We start from the raw sequence: 19,716 nt of genomic DNA, 5'->3' as shown, positions 1-19,716 counted from the left end.
CCCTTGACAGATGCTGCTTGAACTGCAGAGTTTCTCCAGCATTTTTCTGTTTTTATCTTAAAGGGGAGGGTTGACCTTGCTCTCCATCCACATCCTGCTCATTGCAGCCTTGAATCTCGGCCTGGAGAGAGCTGTGCATCAAATCTGCTGGTAAGAACAATGGAGAGACCGAGGGAAAGTGCTCAGACTGCAGCCCCCACAGTCTCTTCCAAATAGATACAAGGAAGGGCAACTCAAAATGAACCTGCAAAGTACTGCTCAGTATGCAAAACTCCTTCACACAGTGTTGAATCTCTCCAGAAGTCTCTCTCGCTCTCTCAGAATGCGTGCTGCAAAAATGTCACCAACAAAAAAAGGCAGGAAGTGGTTGCCTTTTAAAAGCGCTCCCCCAGTCCCTTCCTGACTGCAAAACGCTCCCCTCAACATAGCGTTGTTAGCGGCAGGCGGTAAGTCAGGGGGCGCCACTCAATATCCGGTCCGGGGCACTACCGGGGCATTGCACGCTCGACTGACGTCACGATCTGCCGGCACAAACATCGCCGCACGCGGGCGCTAGATGATTTGCGCCCCATTAGCGCCCTCTTAAGGCGCTAACGGGAGGCACAGGCAACTGAATATTTCCCCCTTGCTGCGTAAAAAAGTATTTTCTTACGTCGCCTTTGGTTGTTTTGCAAATCAACTTAAATCTGTGTCCTCTAATTAACTACCCTTCTGCCAATGGGAACAGTTTTTCACTCTCTACTCTGTCCAGACCCCTCATGATTTTGAGCACCTCTATCAAATCTCCTCTCAATCTTCTCTGCTCCAAGGAGAACAACCCCAGCTTTTCCAGACTGTCAACGTAACTGATGTCCCTCAATGCTGGAATCATTCTCAAAAATCTTTGCTGCTCCCTCTCAAAGGCCTTCACATCTTTCCTAAAGTGCGGTGCCCAGAATTGGGCACATTTGGACTTTCAACATACTTTTGTTGGAAAGCTTGGCATGACAGGATCTGTTGGAGATTGAGGCTAAGAGAGATATCATCAAGATTACCGGGTTATGTACCGATCAGTCAGCGAGTTTCGTCGGGCCAAGCGTCAGGCATCCTCCCTGCCATAACCAGGGGACTCACTGCGCAGAATGGTCCTGGGAGACTTGCTGCCCTGTTTACACTGCTGATCTTGGGTCCGGGGACCAGGGGCTGGAACTCCTGCCTGTTTGAGACCACTTGGAATAAGCAAATCCACCACTCAGAAAATGGCCAAAGTTTCTTTTTAACTCTTATTTTAGGGGGGCCAAGAGGAGCAGGAGGTTTTGCTGCTGCTCCAGCCGTGGCTCAGTGGGGAGCACTCTCTCGCCTGAGTTAGATGGTTGTGGGTTCGAGCCCCACTCCAGAGACTTGAGCACAAAAATGAAGGCTGACACTCCTGTCCAGTATTGAGGGAGCGGCGCACTGTCGGAGGGGCAGCACTGAGGGAACGCCGCACTTTCGGAGGGGCAGCACTGAGGGAGCGCCGCGCTGTCTGAGGGACAGTACTGAGGGAGCACGGCACCATTGGAGGGGCAGAACTGAGTGAGCACCACATTGTCGGAGGGGCAATACTGAGGGAGTGACGTACTGTCGGAGGGGCAGTGCTGAGGGAGCGCTGCACTGTCGGAGGGGCAGTATTGAGGGAGCGCTGCACTGTGGGAGGGGCTGTGCTGAGGTAGTGCTGCACTCTCGAAGGGGCGATACTGAGGGAGTGCCGCTTTGTCGGAAGGCTGTTACTGAGCTGCACTGTCGCAGGGGCAGTAGAGACGGAGCGCAACACTGTTAGAGGTGCAGCACTGAGGGAGTGTAGTGCTGTCGGAGGGGCATTACAGCGGGAGTGCAGCACTGTCTGAGGGGCAGTGCTGAACGAGCGCCGCTCTGTCAGAGGGGCGGTATTGAGGGAGTGCCGTACTGTCGGGGGGCAGTACTGAGGGAGCGCTGTACTGTCGGATGGACGGTACCGAGGAAGCACCGAACTATCGGAGGGGCAGTACACAGGGAGCGCCGCACTTTCGGACGGGCAGCACTGAGGGAGTGCCGCACTGTCGGAGAGGCAATACTGTTGTAGCGCTGCACTGTCGGAGGGGCAGTACTGAGGGAGCGCTGCACTGTCGGAGCAACAGTACTGAGGGAGCACTGCACTGTCGGAGAGGTAGTGCAAAGGGACTGCCGTGATGTCGGAGTGGCAGTACTGAGGGAGGGCTGCACTGCCGGAGGGGCAGTACTGAGAGAGCGCTGCACTGTGGGAGGGGCAGTACTGCGGGACAGCAGCAGTGTCGGAGGGGCAGTACTGAGCGAGCGCCGCCCTGTCAGAGGGGCGGTATTGAGGGAGTGCCGCACTGTCGGAGGGGCAGTACTGAGGGAGCGCTGCCCTGTCGGGGGGCTGGTAATGAGGGAGCACCGAACTATCAGAGCGGAAGTACACAGGGAGTGCCGCACAGTCGGAAGGGCAGTACTGAGGGAGTGCCACACTGTCGGAGGGGCAGTAATGATGGAGCGCTGCACTGACAGAGTGGCAGTACTGTAGGAGCGCTGCACTGTCGGAGGGACAGTACTGAGGGAGCGCTGCACTGTCAGAGTGGTAGTGCTGAGGGAGCGCCGCGCTGTCGCAGGGGCAGTACTGAGGGAGCGCTGCACTGTCGGAGGGGCAGTACAGAGGGAGCGCTGCACTGTGGGAGGGGCAGTACTGAGGGAGTGCAGCACAGTCGGAGGGGCAGTACTGAGGGAGCGCCGCACCGTCGGAGGGGTAGTACTGAGTGAGCGCCGCTCTGTCAGAGGGGCGGTACTGAGGGAGTGCCATATTTTCGGAGGGGCAGTACTGAGGGAGAGCTGCACTGTCAGAGGGAAAGTACTGAGGGAGCATCTCACTGTCGGAGGGGCAGTACTGAGGGAGCGCTGCACTATCGGTGGGGCAGTATTGAGCTGCACTGTCAGAAGTGCAGTTCTCAAGGAGTGCTGCACTGACGGAAGAGCAGTACTGAGAGAGTGCCGCATTGTCGGAGGGTCGATACTGAGGGAGCGCTGCACTGTCGGAGGGGCAGTACTGAGGGAGTGCCGCACTGTCGGAGGGGCAGTACTGAATGAGTGCAGCACTGTCAGAGGAGCAGGGCTGAGAGAGCGCCAAACTGTCGGAGGGGCAGGACTGAGGGAGAGCCATGCTGTCGGAGGGGCAGTACTGTGGGAGCGCCACACTGTCGGAGGGGCAGTACTGAGGTGGCGCCGCACTGTTGGAGGTGCCATCTTTCAGATGAGATGTTAAACGGAGGCCCCATCTGCCTTCTCGGTTGGAGGTAAGATCTCACGGCCACTACTGGAAGAAGAGCAGGTGGAGTTCTCCCCGGTGTCCTGGGGTCAATATTTACCCCTCAACCAACATCACAAAAAACAGATGATCTGGTCATTATCACATTGATGTTTGTGGGAGCTTGCTGTGCACAAATTGGCTGCCGCGTTTCCTACATTCCAAGAGTGACTGAATTCAGAAAATACTTAATCGGTTGGAAAGCGCTTTGGCATGTCTGGTGGTGGTGAAAGGCGCTAATATATGCAACTCGCTGGTTGCATGCAAATCAGGCTCACGTCTCACGGTGGTGGGAGTTGCTGATGGGCGCACTCTGTCCGCTGCCTGTCTCAAGTTGTCAAGGCCCTGGAGAGGTTGCAAAGCAGGTTTTCTGGGATGGTACCAGGGATGTTCAGTTCCGTGGAGAGGCTGGAGAAGCTGGCGTTTTTCTCTTTAGATCAGAGAAGGTTCAGGGGAGATTTAATGGAGGTGCTCAACATCATGAGGGGTTTCGATTGAGTAAATAAGGAGAAACTGTTTCCAGTGGCAGGAGGGTCGGTAACCAGAGGACACAGATTTAAGATAATTGGCAAAAGAACCAGAGGAGGATATTAAGAAGGCAAATGTTATGTTGGCCTTCATAGCGAGGGGTATTGAGTACAAGAACAAGGATGTCTTGCTGCAGTATATCAGGGCCTTGGTGAGACCATTGTGTGCAGTTTTGGTCAGTACGTGGAGAGTTTGTGTCGATTGGGTTTATACTCGCTTGAGTTTAGAAGAATGAGAGGGGATCTCATTGAAACTTATAAAATTCTAACAGGACTAGACAGACTAGATACAGGAAGGATGTTCCCGATGTTCGAGGCAACCTGGGCTGATTGTGTGACAGGACAAGACCCAGACCTCAGGGTACAGGTGTGTGACAGACCCAGACCCAGTCACCAGGGGAGAGGTATGTGACAGACCCAGACCCCAGGGGACAGGTGTGAAACAGGCCCTGACCCAGACCCCACGAGACAGTTGTGTGACAGGCCCAGACCCCAGGAGACAGGTGTGTGACAGGCCCAGACCCAGACCCCTGGATAAAAGTGTGTGACAGGCACAGACCCCAGGTGACAAGAATGTGACAGGCCCAGACCCAGACCCCAGGATAAAAGTGTGTGACTGGCCCAGACCCCAGGAGACAGGTGTGTGACAGGCCCAGGCCCAGACTCCAGTACACAGGTGTCTGAAAGGCCAAGGCCCAGACCTCAGGGGACAGGTGTGTGACAGGACCAGACCCAGACCACAGGGGAGAGGTGTGTGACATTCCCAGGCACAGACCTCAGGAGACAGGTGTGTGGCAGGCCCAGGCACTGACCCCAGGAGACAGGTGTGTGATAGGCAAAGGCCCAGACCCCAGGGGGCAGGTGTGAGACAGACCCAGACCCAGGCCCCAGGAAGCAGGTGTGTGACAGGCCCAGACCCCAGGAGACAGGTGTGTGACAGGCCCAGGCCCAGACCCCAGGAGACAGGTGTGTGACAGGCCCAGGCCCGGACCCCAGGAGACAGGTGTGTGACAGGCCCAGAGCCCAGGAGACAGGTGTGTGTCAGGCCCAGGCCCAGACCCCAGGAGACAGGTGTGTGTCAGGCCAAGGCCCAGACCCCAGGAGACAGGTGTTTGACAGGCCCAGACCCCAGGAGACAGGTGTGTGATAGTCCCAGACCCAGACCCCAGGGAACAGGTGTGTGACAGGTCCAGGCCCCAGGGGACAGGTGTGTGACAGGCCCAGGCACCAGGAGACAGGTGTGTGACAGGCCCAGACCCCAGGGGACAGGTGTGTGACAGGCCAATGCTCAAACCCCAGGAAACAGGTGTGTGGCAGGCCCAGACCCAGACCCCAGGAGACAGGTGGGTGGCAGGCCCAGACCCCAGTGGACAGGTGTTTGACAGGCCAATGCCCAGACCCCATGAGACAGGTGTTTGACAGGCCCAGGCCCAGATCCCAGGAGACAGGTGTGTGACAGACCCAGGCCCAGACCCCAGGGGACAGGTGTGTGACAGTCCCAGGCCCAGAGCCCAGGGGACAGGTGTGTTACAGGCCCAGAACCCAGGGGAAAAGTGTGTGACAGTCCCCTGACTCTCCCTCCTCCTCCCCACACAATCCCCCTGCTCTGTCTCGACTCTCCCTCTCATCTTACCCCCCTCTCCCTCTCACCCACCCCTCCCTTCCCCTCTGTCTCTCCCCTCCTCCCTCCTCCCTTCCCCCTCTCCTCCTCGGCTGCAGTGTCAGCTGATGCTCAGGTGGTAGCACATTCGCTTCTGAGTCAGAAGGTTGTGCGATCAAATCCCACTCCAAATACTTGAGATCATAATCCAGGCCGAGACTCCCAGTGCAGTACTGAGGGAATGCTGCACTGTCGCAGGTGCCGTCTTTTGGATGAGATGTTAAACGGAGCCCCCGTCTGCTCTCTCAGGTGGACATCAAAGATCCCATGGCATTATGTCAAAGAAAAGCAGCGGAGTTATCCCCAGCGTCCTGACCAATATTTATCCCTCAATCAACCTAACCAAAAAAAAGTACCTGGTCATTATCACATTGCTGTTTGTGGGAGCTTACTGTGCTCAAATTGGCTGCCGCGTTTCACACATTCCAATAGTGACTACACTTCAAAAGTATTTCATTTATTGTAAACGTTTTGAGACGTCTGGTGGTCGTGAAAGGCGCTATATAAATGTTTGTCTTTCTTACTCTCTTTCCCCCTACCTCTCTCTCTCTCCACTCGTCTTTTGCTTCCACTCCCTCTCTCTCTGTCCTCTGCGCTCGCTATCTACCACCTCTCCCCCTCCTTTTACTCCCCATCTCTCTCTTCCCTCCAACTGCCCCTCTCTCACTCTCTTCTACTCTGCCTGCCTACCTCCCTCCCTCTCCCATCTGTCCTTCTCTATCTCCCCCTCACTATCTCTCCCCTTCTCTCTACCTATCTCCCCCTCACTCTCCCTTCCCTCTCTCTGCCCCTCCACCTCTCTCTCTCTCTCCCCTCCACCTGTCTCTCTCCCCCTCTCCCTACCTATATCACCCCCCTCACTCTCCCTTCCCCTCTCTCCGTCTATCTCTGCCCCCTCCAGCTCTCTCTCTCTCTCCCCACCTGTCTCTCTCAACCCCACCCTCTCTCTCTACCTCTCTTCCTACCTGTAACACCCCCTCTCTCGCATTCCCTCTCCACTCGCCTCACTTTCTCTCACTCCCCTTCTCCCCTCTTCTCTCTACCCCCCTCCCTCGATATCTCACCCCCTCACTCTCTCTCTCTCTCTCTCTCGCTATCTCTCCTCTCGTCCCTCTCCCCCTCTATCTCTCTCGACCTCCTCTCCCTATCTCCCCACATCTCTCTTTCCCCTTCTCTCTCATCCACTCTCTCCGACACTCTCCTCTCATTATCTTCCCCTCTCTCCCATCTCCCGCTCTCTGTCCCCCACTCTGTCCCCCTCTCTCCCTCTCCCTCTCTCACTCCGCTTTTCTGTAGCTCTCTCCCTATTTTCTCTCCCCCTCGCTTTCCTAACTCTCGCCCCACTCTCTCCACCCCCACCTCTCTCTCTCGCCATCTCCTCTCCCACTTTCCCCCCTCCTCTTGCTCTCTCTCGCCCTCTCTCCTCTTTTCTCTACGCCCTCCCTCTTTCTCCACTTCACTCTCTCCCCTCTGCTTTCCTTACCCCACTCCCTCCCCTTCTCCCTTTCTTTCTCCACCCAATCACTCTCCCACTCTTTCCCTCTCCCCCTCTTCCTACCTCTATCTCCCACTCTCGTGCTCACCCTCTCTTTTACCTCCTCTCTCTCTCTCTCCCTCTCTCTTTCTCTCATGCCGCTCGCCTCTCTCCCCCTCTCACTCTCTCTCCCGCTCCCTTTCTCGCTCTCCATTCCATCTCACTCCCCCCTCTCCCTGTCCCCTCTATCTCTCTCAAACTCTCTCTCCCTCTCACTCTTCCTGTCTCTCTCTCTCGGTCTCACTTCTCCCGCTCTCTCCCCTCCTATCCCTCCCCTTCTCCCGTTCTTTCCCCAATCTCTCTCCTCCCCCTCCTCTCCCCTCCCTCCTCCCCCTCTTCTCCCCTCTCTCTCTCCACCGCTCCTCTCCCCTCTCTCTCCTCCCCTTCCTCTCCCCTCTCTCTCTCCTCCCCCTCCTCTCCCCTATCTCTCTCCTCCCCCTACTCTCCCCTCTCTCTCTCCTCCCCCTCCTCTCCCCTCTCTCTCTCCTCCCCCTCCTCTCCCCTCTCTCTCTCCTCCCCCTCCTCTCCCCTCACTCTCTCCTCCCCTCCTCTCCCCTCACTCTCTCCTCCCCCTCCTCTCCCCTCTCTCTCCTTCCCCTCCTCTCCCCTCTCCCTCTCCTCCACACTCTCTCTCCTCTCTCGGACCCGCTCCCTCTCTCTCTCTACCCCCTCCCTCTCTCTCCACCTCACTATCTCCCCTCACTTTCCACTTCTCTCCCCTTCTCCCTTTCTCTCTCCTCTCTCTCTCTCCACATCCTCTCCCTCCCTCTCTCTCCCTCCCTCTCTCTCCCCATCTCTCTCTCTCCCTGTCTCTCTCATCTCACCCCTCCTCTCCCTCCCTCCCCCTCTCACATTAACACCCCCCTGTCACTCTCCCCCTTCATCTCTCCCCCTCTCGTTGTCTCTACCCCATCTGTCCACCTGTCTCTCACTCTAACCTCTCTTTTCTCTCTCTTTCTCCACTCCTCTCCCTCCCTCTCTCTCTCCCTCTCCCTTTCCTAATCTCACTCCCTTCCCTTCACTCTCTCCCTTCCCTTCTCTTTCTCCCCCTCTCCCTCTCTATCTCCCCTCTCTCACTGTCTCTCTCCCCTTCTCCACCTGTCTCTCTCTCTCCCCCTCTACCACTCTTGCCGCTCATTCTCTCTCTCTCCCCCTCTCCATCTCTCTCTCTACCACTCTATCTCTCTGACTGACTTACTCCTATCGCTCCCTCCCCTCTCCCTCCGGCTCCCCCCTCCCTCTCTATCCCCTGTCCCCGTCTCTCTCCACGACTGCTGTCTCTCTCCTCTCACCACCCCTCTCTCCCTCCCCCTCACACTATCTCCCCCTCTCTCGACTCCTTTTCCCTCTATCTCCTATCTCTATCTCTCCTCCTCTCTTTCCAGCCCTTCTCTCTCCCCCTCCCTTTCTCCATCTCAAACTCTCCATCCTCCCTCTCTCTCTCCCTCTCCACCTCTTCCTCGTACCTCTTTCTCCCTCCCTCCCACTCTCACCCTTTATCTATCACTCTCATCCTCTCATCTCCCCATCACTCAACCTATCTCCCCTCTCTCCCCCTTGCTTCTCTCTTCTATCTCTCTCTCCCCCTTGTTCCTCTCTCACCCCCATTTCCCCACCTCACCCTCTCTCTTGCTCTCTCCCTTACTCGCTCTCTCCCTTTCTCTCTCTTCCCTCTCCCCGCCCCTCTCTCTCACTCGCTCTCTCTTTTCGCACCTCTCGCTCCCCCGTCTGTCGCACTCTCTCCCCCTCTCTCTCCAGCTCTTTCTCTCTTCCCGCTCTCCCTCTCTTTACCCTCTCCCACATTCTCCTCCCCCTCTCTAACCTGTCTCTATCTGCACCTCTCTCCCTCTGCCGCCTCTATCTCCACCTCTCTCCCCTTTCCCTCTTCCCTCACTCTCTCTCCCGCCTTCTCCCTCCCCCCTCTCCCTCACGCTGCCTCTCTATCACTCTCTCCCTCTCTGTCTGTACACCACTCTCTCTCTCCCCCCTCTCCCCACTGTCTCTCCCCCTCTCTCTCACAATTCCTTTCTCTATCCCCGCCCTCTCTCTCTCCCCCTTACGCGCTCTCCCCTCTCTGCCCCATCTCCCTGCCCCTCTCTCTCTCTCTCCCCCTCCCTCCCCACTCCTGTCTATGCCCTCTCTCTGGCCCCCCACCCTCTCTATCTAGGCCACTCTCTCACTCACTATCAATCCCTCCCTCTCTGTCCGTCTCTCTCCCCACATCTCATTCCCCCCATCACTTTCTCCACCTTGCTCTCTCTCAATCTCTCTAACTCTCTCTCTCCATCTCTCTCCCAATCCCTCTCTCCCCCTCTCTTTCCCTCTATCTCCATCAATCTCTTCCAATCCCTCTCTCTCCCTCCCTCTCCCCCTCTACCTTCTCTCTCTCGCTGCCCGTCTCTCACTCTATCTCTCTCTCTCCCTCCCTCCTTCACAACTACTTTGTCTCTGTCTCCCTCTCTCTCACCACTCTCCACCAGTCCCCCTGCTCTCTCTCTCTGCCTCCCTCTGTCACTTTCCCCTTCTCTCTCCCTATCCCTTTCCCTCACTTTACACCTCGCTCCCCTCCCTCTCCCGCTCTTTTTCCATCCCTCTCTCACCCTCTCCCCATGACTCTCATTCCCTCCCCATCACTCTTCCTCTCGCTCTCTCTCTCTCTCCCTAGCTCCTCTCTTCTATCTCTCTCTCCTCTTCAATCCTCCCTCTGTCACCCCCACCTCCCCACCTCTACCTCTCTCTCTACCCCCCTCGCTCTCCGTCTCTCCCTCTCCATCTCTCTCCTCGCTCTCCCCCTCTCTTTCTCTCACAACCCCTCTGTCTGTCTCCCATCTGTCTCTCTCCATGTCTCTATCACTCTCTCTCCCACCACTCTCTCCCCCTAACTCCTCCTTCTCTCTCTCTGCCTCTCCCTCTCTCTTCCCCTCTCTCTATCTCTACCCTCTCTACCCGTTGTCTCCCCGCTCACGCTCTCTCCCCACCCGCTACCCCATCTCTCTCCCCATCACTCTCTCTCCCTCTCCTCTTCCCTTCCCCTCTCTCCCCCGACTCCATCCCTCTCACCATCTCTCCCCATTCTCTCTCTCTCCCCATCCCTCTCTATCCCCCTCTCCCTCCATCTGTCAATCCCTGTCTCTCTCCACCTCTCCCTCGCTCTTCCCTCCCTTTCTCTCTCCCCACTCCCTCCATCTCTCCCCACACCCTCGCTCTCTCCCCACTCACTCCCCCTCAACCCACTCCCTCCATCTCTCCCCACTCCCTCTCCATCGCGCTATCTTTGGCTCTCTCTCCTGCTCTCTCACCACCTTTCTCTCACCACTCTCCCCTCCTCTTCCCTCCCCCTCTCCCCTCCACTTTCCTTCCCCTACTCTCATTCTCCCTCCCTCCCCCTCTATTACTCCCATTCTCTCGCACTCTCTCCTCCTCTCTCGCAGCATCTCTCACCCCGCTCACCTCCCTCCCTGCCCCTCTCCTTCTTTATCCACCTGTCTCTTCTCCCTTCTTTCTCTATCCCCTCTCCCTCACTATCTCTCTATCCCCCTCACTCATTCCCCCTCTCTCCCCTCTTCTCTCTATATCCATCTCTTTATCCCCCTCACTCTCTCTCCCTCTCTCTATCCACCTCACCCTCACTCTCCCTCTCTATCGCCCTCGCACATTCACTCTCTCTCCCCTCCTCTATCTCTATTCCACTCCCCTCTCCCAATTCCTCTATCTCCCCACCCTCTCCAGCATACTTTGTCTCCCCTCCCCCACTCTCCCTCCCTCACTCTCTCTCCCCCTCTCTCTATCCCTCTCCCCTACCTTCCCCTCCCTCCCTCTCATTCCCCTTCCCTCATTCTCTCTCCCACTCCCTCTCTCCCACCCCTCCCCCTCCCTCCGTCCCTCTCTTATCCCTCTCCCTCTCTCTCCCTCCCATTCTCTCTATCTCTCACTCCCCCCTCTCGCCCTCACTCTCATCCTCCCCTCTCTCGCACTCCCACATTCTCTCCCCTCCCCCCTCTCTCCCTCTCTCTCCCCTGCCCCTCTTTCTATCCCTCTCTCCCACCCTCCCTCTCACTCTCCCCCTCCCTCTCTCCCGCCCTCTCTCTCTCTCCCCCTCCCAGTTACTCTGCCCTAACTCTGCCCACTCACTCGCTCTCTCTATCTCGCTCACTCGCTCACTCTCCCTCCTCTATCTCTCCCTCTCCCCTCCCTCCCTCTCTCTATCCCTCTCTCTATCACTCACTCTTTCCCTCCCCTCCCTCACTCTCTCCCTCCCTCTCTCGCTCTCTCTCCCTCCCCTGTCTCTCTATCCCCCTCCCTCACCCTCTCTCCCACCCTCTCTCTCTCTCTCCCCCTTTCTCTCTCTCTATCTATCCCCCCTCACACTCTCCCTCACTCACTGTCTCTCCACTTACACTCTCCCTCCCTCTTATAATCCCTTTCTCTCTCCCCTCCCTCGATCTCTCCCCTCTCTACCCAACTCTCTGCCCCTCTCTCTCTCTCTACCTCCCCGCCCATTCTCACGCCACCTAGCCTCTCATCCTCTCGCTCTAACGCTCCTCTCTCTGTCTATCTGTCCCTGTCTCTCTCCTCATCTCTCACTCCCCCCTCTCCCCCTCTCCCTCTCTCTTACAACCCCTCTGTCTCCCTCTCCCCTCTCCCTCTCGCTCTCCGTTTTACTGCTCTCTCCCTTTCCCCGTCTGTCTCTCTGCATCTCTTATTTTCTCCCACCCTTCACCTCTCTTCCCCCTCTCCCTCCCCTCTCTCTTTCCTCTATCTCCAACGCTCTCTCCTATCCCTCTCTCTCCCTCTCTCCCTCCCCCTCTCTAACTCTCTCTCTCTCTCGTCTCTCTTACTCTCTGCCCTCTCCCTCTCATCATTCTCTGACTCTCTCTCTGCTCACTCTACCCCTCTCCCTCACACCATTCTCCGACTATAGTCCTGCTCTCTCTCTGCCTCTCACTTTTTCTCTCTCCCCCCTTTAACTCTCCACTCTCTCTCCCTCCCGCTCTTGCTCTCCCACTCTCCCCACTACCACTGCTCTGCACTCCCTGTTTCCCCCTCTGACTCCATCCCTCCCTCCCCCTCGGACTCCATCCCTCCATCCCTGACTCTCTCTCCCCATTCCTCACTTTCTCCCTTTTTCTCTCCTCTCCCCATCTCTCTATCCTCTCTCTCTGCTCCGATCCTCTCCCCCTCCCCTTCTCCATCGCTCTCTCTCTCCCCACTCTCTCTCCTCCCTCTCTCTTTCTCTCTCTCCTCCCTCTCTCTTTCTCTCTCTCCTCGCTCTCCTCCCCCTCACTCTCCCCCTCTCCTCACTCCCTCTCTTCCTCACTCTCACCCTCCCTCACCCCTCCCTCACTCTCCCCTCCCTCACTCTCTCCCTCATTCTCCCCCTCACTCTCTCTCCCCCTCACTCTATCTCCCCCGCTCTCTCCCCAACTCACTCTCTCTCCCCACTCTCTCTCTCCCCCTCCCCTCTCACTCTCTCCCTCCCCCTCTCCCTCTCTCCCTCCACCCCACTGTCTATCCCTCCCCCCTCACTCCCACTCCCCCCTCTCTCTTTCTCTCTCTCCACCCTCTCTCTCAATCCTCCACCTCTCTCACTCCCTCCTTCCATCCTTTCTCTCCTTCCTCTCTCCCTCTCTCTGCTTCCTCCCTCACTCTTTCTCCTCCATCCCACTCTCTCATTCCTCCCACTCTCTCTCCTCCCACTCTCTCTATCTCTCCACTCTCTCTCCTCCCTCTCTCTTTCTCTCTCTCCTCCCTCTCTCTCTCCTCCCTCTCTCCCTCTCAATCCTCCACCTCTCTCACTCCCTCCTTCCACACTCTCTCTCATTCCTCTCTCCCCTTCCTCCCTCACTCTCTCTCCTCCATCCCACTCTCTCATTCCTCCCTCTATCTCTCCTCCCTCCCTCTCTCTTTCCTCCCTCTCTCTCTCCTCCCTATCTCTTCCTCTCGCTCCTCCTCACTCCTTCTTCCCCCTCCCTCACTGTTTCCACTCCCTCACTCTCTCTTTCCCCCACTCTCTCTCCCCCTCTCTCTCTCTCTCTCTCCTCCCGCACTCTCTCTACCCCTCACTCACACCCCCTCTCGCTCTCCTCCCCTCACTCTCCCCCTCTCCTCACTCCCTCTCTTCCTCACTCTCACCCTCCCTCACCCCTCCCTCACTCTCCCCTGCCTCACTCTCTCCCTCATTCTCCCCCTCACTCTCTCTCCCCCTCACCCTATCTCCCCCGCTCTCTCCCCAACTCACTCTCTCTCCCCACTCTCTCTCTCCCCCTCTCTCTCCCTCCCCTCTCACTCTCTCCCTCCCCTCTCCCTCTCTCCCTCCACCCCACTGTCTATCCCTCCCCCTCACTCTCACTCCCCCCACTCTCTCTCCCCCAATCTCTCTCGCCAGAACTCTCTCTCCCCCTCACTCTCTCTCCCCTCCACTTTATCTCCCCCCTCCATCACTCTCTCTCCCTCCCTCAATCTCTCTCCCCCCCACTTCACTCTCTCTCCCTCCCTGTTGGAACTAACATCATAGTCAGGGCAATTAAAGAGGGGGGTGGAGAGAGTGTGAGGGAGGGAGGAGAGCGAGTGAGGGAGGGGCAGCGAGAGTTTGGGAGGGGGAGAATGTGAGGGAGGGGAGGGAGTTAGTGGGGCAGTGAGAGAGAGGGAGGTGGGAGAGTGAGCGAGGGGGGAGAGAGCATAATGGGAACGTAACACAAGAAAATAACATAAGAAATAGGAGCAGGAGTAGGCCATATGGCCCCTCAGGCCTGCTCCACCATTCAATAGGATCATGGCTGATCCGAACTTAGACTCACGTCCACTTCCCTGCCCTCTCCCCATTACACCTTGTTCCATTATCAGCTAGGAAACTGTCTATCTCCGTATTCAATTTATTTTATGTCGCATCTTCCACAACTCTCTGACGTAGCAAATTCCATAGATTTACTACCCTCTGAGTGAAGAAGTTTCTCCTCATCTCAGTTTTGAAAGAGCAGCCCCTTATTCTAAAATTATGCCCCCTAGTTTTAGTCTCAGCCATCAGTGGAAACATCCTCACCGCATCCACCCGATCAAGCCCTTCACAATCATATATGTCTCGATAAGGTCACCTCTCATGATTAGAGGCCCAACCTGATCAACCTTTCCTCACATGTCACCCCCCTCATCTCCGGATACAACCGAGTGAACCTTCGCTGAACGGCCTCAAGAGCAAATATATATTTTCTTAAATATGGAAAACAAAATTGTACGCAGTAATCCAGGGGTGGCCTCACCAGTGCCCTGTATAACGGCAGCATGACTTCCCTGCTTTTATACTCCATCCCCCTTGCAATTAAAGCCGAGATTCCATTGGCCTTCCTGATCACCTGCTGTACCTGCATACTACGCATTTGTGTTTCATGCACCAGGACCCCCAGATCCCTTTGTACTGTGGAACTTTGCAGTTTCTCTCCATTTAGATAGTAACTTGGTCTTTGATTTTTTTCTGCCAAAATGCATAAGCTCACACTTTCCAACAGTATATTCCATCTGCCAATTTTTGCCCACTCACTTAGCCTGTCTATGTCCTTTTGCAGGTTTTTTATGTCGTCCTCACTCACTGCTTTCCCTCCCATCTTTGTATCATCGGCATATTTGGATAGGTTGCACTCGGTCCCTTCCTCCAAATCGTTAATATAGATTGTTAAGAGATGGAGTCCCAACACTGACCCCTGTGGAACACCACTTGTTACTGATTGCCAACCCGAGAATGAACCATTTATCCCAACTCTCTGTTTTCTGTTGGATAGCCAATCTTCCACCCATGCCAGTACATTGCCCCCAATCCCGTGATTTTTTATCTTGTGCAGTAATCTTTTGTGTGGCTCCTTGTCAAATGCCTATTGGAAGTGCAAATACACCACATCCACTGGTTCCCCTTTATCCATTCTGTTTGTTACGTCCGCAAAGAATTCGAGCAAATTTGTCAAACTTTGCTGACTCTGTCCGATTAAATTATGCTTATCCAAATGTCCTGTTACTGCTTCCTTAATAATGGACTCCAACATTTTACCAACCACAGATGTTAGGCTAACTGGTCTATAGTTTCCACCCTTTTGTCTGCCTCCCTTTTTAAATAAGGGCGTTACATTAGCAGTTTTCCAATCTGCTGGAACCTTTCCTAAATCCAGCGAGTTGTGGAAAATTATCTCCAATGCATCCACAATCCCTATCGCTACTTCTCTCAAGGCCCTAGGATGTAAGCCATCAGGTCCAGGGGACTTATCCGACTTTAGTCCCATTATCTTTCCGAGTACCGAGATTTTAATCGTGTTTAGCTCCTCCCCCCCATAGCCCACTGTTTGTCCAGTGTTGGGATATTTTTAATGTGCTCTACTGTAAAGACTGATACAAAATACTTGTTCTGCATTTTTGCCATCTCCATGTTCCACACCACTAATTTCCCAGTCTCGTCCTCTAAGGGACCAATATTCACCTTAGCCACACTTTTACTTTTTATATAACTGTAGAAACTCTTGCTATCTGTTTTTATTTTTTTTGCTAGTTTACTTTCATTATCTATCTTCCCTTTCTTAATTAATCTTTTAGTTATTCTTTGCTGGCTTTTAAGTGCTGCCCAATCTTCTATCTTTCCACTATTTTTGGCTATTTTATATGCCCTCGTTTTCAGTCAGATACTATCCTTTATTACTTTATTTAGCCACAGATGGCTATCTTCTCTTTTACGCCGCTTTTTCCAAACTGGAATATATCTTTCTTGAAATTTGTGAAATATCTCCTTGAATGTACATCACTGCTCATGTACTGTCTTACACTTTAATCTATTTTCCCAGTCCACTTTAGTCAACTCTGCTCTTATGCCTTCATAGTCTCCTTTATTTAAGCTTAGTACGCTGGTTTGAGTTCCAACTCTCTCACGCTCCAACTGAATTCGGAATTCAACTATGTTATGGTCACTCATTCCAAGGGGATCCCTTATTGGACATTTTTTATTAATCCTGTCTCATTACACAGGACCAGATCTAAGATTGCCTGCCCCCTGGTTGGTTCAGTTACATACTGCTCAAGGAACCCGTCCCTAAAGCACACTATGAAGAGTACCTCAAGGCTGCCTGCCCAATTTGATTTGTCCAGTCAATATGAAATATAATATCGCCCATGACTATAGCTGTTCCCTTATTCCAAACCCCAACCATTTCCTGATTTATACTTCGACCAACAGAGTTGCAACTGTTAGGAGGCCTATAGACCAAGCCCACCAGTGACTTTTTCCACTTATTATTTATTATTTCCACCCAAACTGTTGCACTCTCCTGATCCTTTGACCCAATATCATTACTCACTATTGCAGTGATTCCATCCTTTATTAACATAGCCACCCCACCTCCCTTTCCTTCCTGTCTGTCCTTCCTAATTATCAAATGTCCCTGTATGTTTAGTTCCTAGTCATCGTTAGCTTGCAGCCATGTTTCTGTAATGGCCATCAGATCATACTCATGTGTAGTTATTTGTACCATCAACTCATCTATTTTATTAGGAATGCTGCGTGCCTTCAGCTAACGAACTTTTAAATATGTTTTGTGACATTTTATTCCTGCTTATACCCCCTTTCCTAGTTTACCTTTATCTTTCTACATCCTGTCCCTTCCTGACACGCTCTGGTTTTTAATTCCACCACTGCTACCTTGCTCCTTTGCCTGGTCTGCTGACCTTTTTATTTTTCGGTCTTTTGAAACCTCCCCCCCACTAATTATTTTAAAGCCCTCTCTACAGCCCTAGTTATTCGATTTGCCAGGATACTAATCCCAGCACTGGACAAGTGAAGTCCATCCCAACGGAACAGCTCTCTCCTGTCCCAGTACTGGTGCCTGTGTCCCAAGAAGCAAAACCCATTTATCCCACACCAGACTTTCAGCCACGCATTTAACACTCTGATTTTATTTACCCTCGCCAAATTTGCTCATGGCTCAGGTAGTAATCCAGAGATTATTACCCTTGTAGTTCTGCTTTGTAGTTTGTCCCCTAGCAGCTCATAGTTGGGCTAGAAAATGCTCCAGAGAGCCAGGTAGGCCTCAGTGCATCGGCGGGACTTGCAGCGGCAGCAGCGGGTCAATAAAAGGCTCCAGAGACCCAGGTAGGCCTCAGTGCAATGGCGGGAATTTCAGCGGCAGCAGCGGGGCTAAAAAAGGCGCCAGAGTCCCAGGTAGTCCTCAGTGTGTCAGTGGGAATTTCAGCGGCAGCGCGGCTATAAAACGCTCCAGAGACACAGGTAGGCCTCAGTACATTGGGGGGAATTTCAGCGGCAGCAGCCGGGCTATGTAAGGCTCCAGAGACCCAGGTAGGCCTCAGTGCGTTGGTTGGAATTCCAGCGGCAGCAGCGGGGCTATATGAGGCTCCAGAGACCCAGCTAGGCCTCAGCGTGTCGGCCGGAATTTCAGCAGCAGCAGCGGGGCTATAAAATGCTCCAGAGACCCAGCAAGGCCTCAGTGCGTAGGCAGGAATTGCAGCGGCAGCAGCGGGTCTATAAACGGCTCCAGAGACCCAGGTAGGCCTCAGTGCGTCGTCGGTAATTTAAGCTGCAGCAGCGGGGCTATAAAAGGGTCCAGAGACCCAGGTAGGCCTCAGTGCGTTGGCGGGAATTTGCGCAGCAGCAGCGGGACTACATAAGACTCCAGAGACCCAGGTAGGCCTCCGTGCATCGGCGGGAATTTTAGCGGCAGCAGCGGGGCTATAAAATGCTCCAGAGACCCAGCTAGGCCTCAGTGCATCGGCGGGATTTGCAGCGGCAGCAGCGGGGGTATAAAAGGCTCCAGAGACCCAGGAAGGCCTCAGTGTGTCGGCTGGAATTTCAGCAGCAGCAGTGGGGCTATAAAATGCTCCAGAGACCCAGGTATGCCTCAGTGCGTCAGCGGGAATGTCAGCGTTAGCAACGGGGCTATAATAGGCTCCAGAGACCCAGGTAGGCTTACCAGTCTCCTAACTCGGAACTCAGAGGGTAGGAGAGAAGTAAAAATTAATCGAAGTGTGACGTCACCCGAAAGCAGGTAAGTGATGGGTTGGTGAGTATTTCTCTCTTTTTAAACGTTAACTCTGTGGTTTATAGTTTCTAAAGTCTCTGTGGTGTAGCGGGGAATGTTTATAAACCAGGGCCCTTAAATATATTATTTAACTGTAGTGTAATTGGTCGGATTGATTTGATTTAATTTAATTGCAATTCATTAAAGTGTAAGTCATGGCAGGACAGCCCAGTGCCGTATGCTCGTCCTGCGCTATCTGGGAACTCAGGGACACTTCCTGTGTCTCTGACAACTATGTGTGCAGGAAGTTTGTCCAACTGCAGCTAATGGCAGACCGCATTGCGGCGCTGGAGCTGCGATTGGGTTCATACTGGATCATTCGGGAGGCTGAGGACATTGTGAATAGCATGTTTGAACCATTGGTCGCACCGCAGGCAAAGGTTGGACAGGCAGAAAGTGAATGGGTGACCAACTGACAAAGTACTAGACACAGGCAGGTAGTTCAGGGGTCCCCTGTGCACATCCCCCTCTCAAGCAGTAAAACCACTTTGAGTGCTGTTGGGGTGGATGGCTTACCAGAGGAAGGCAGCAGCAGCCAACTATCCTTTGCACCAGAGGTGGCTCTGCTGCACAGGACGGGAGGAAAAAGAGGGGTAGAGCTACACTAATAAGGGATTCTATTGTAAGTGGAATAGATAGGCGTTTCTGCAGCCACAAACGAGATTCCAGGATGGTGTGTTGCCTCCCTGGTGCAAGGGTCAAGGTTGTCTCAGAGCAGCTGCAGAACATCTTGGAAGGGGAAGGTGAAAAGCCAGTTGTCGTGGTGCATATAGGTACCAACGATATAGGTAAAAAGCGGGATGAGGTCCTAAAAGCGGAATATAGGGAGTTAGGAGGTAAATTAAAAAATAGGACCTCAAAGTTAGTAATCACAGGAATTCTGTCAGAGTAGTCTTTGCTGCCACGTGCTGAAGGATATTTCAGATGAATACGTGGCTAGATGAATGGTGCAAGGGGGAGGTATTCAATTTCCTGGGACATTGGAAACGGTTCTGGGAGAGGTGGGACCAGTTCAATCCGGACGGTTTGGAGCTGGGCAGGGCCGGGACCCATGTCCTAGGGGGAGTGATTGCTAGTGGTCTGGCAGAGTGTTTAAACTAAGATGGCAGGGGGTTGGGTACCTGAGCATGGGGACAGAGGAATGGGAAAAAATGATAAAAGCAAAAGATAGGAAGGAGAAAACAAAAGTGGCAGTCAAAGAAATCAACGGTTTAACTCAAACAGGGCCACAGTAAATAATAATTCTAATAGGTGTAAGTGCGTTAAAGAAACAAGCCTGAATGCTTTGTGTCTTAATGCGAGGAGCATTTGTAATAAGGTGGATGAATTAGCTCCTCAAATAGAGGTAAACGAATATGATTTGATTGGGATTGTGGTAACATGGCTCCAGGGTGGCCAAGGCTGGGAACTCAACATCCAGTGGAATTCAATATTCAAGAAAGGTAAGCAAAAAGGAAAGGGAGGTGGGGTAGCATTGCGGGTTAAAGAAGGGATTAACACTATTGTAAGGAAGGATATTAGCTCTGATGATGTGGAATCTGTATGGGTAGAACTGAGAAATACCAAGGGGCAGAAAATATTAGTGGGAGTGGTATTTAGACCTCCAAACAGTACTGCAGAGG

The 19,716-nt window shown here is 53.8% G+C and overlaps 1 pseudogene; it reads left to right on the top strand.

Annotated features, from left to right (window-relative positions):
- LOC147085825 (uncharacterized) overlaps nucleotides 1–18,510 on the top strand; it is a 34,741-nt pseudogene extending 16,231 nt beyond the window's left edge.
- Nucleotides 18,511–19,716: the final 1,206 nt, after the last annotated feature.

Source organism: Somniosus microcephalus, unplaced genomic scaffold (assembly GCF_052327205.1).
Source record: "Somniosus microcephalus isolate GS21.2 unplaced genomic scaffold, FLI_Smic_1.0 unresolved_chr8, whole genome shotgun sequence".
Classification (NCBI taxonomy): Eukaryota; Metazoa; Chordata; class Chondrichthyes; order Squaliformes; family Somniosidae; genus Somniosus; species Somniosus microcephalus.
Note: the sequence above shows the minus strand (reverse complement) of the source record. Positions and strands in the feature narration are given on the sequence as shown.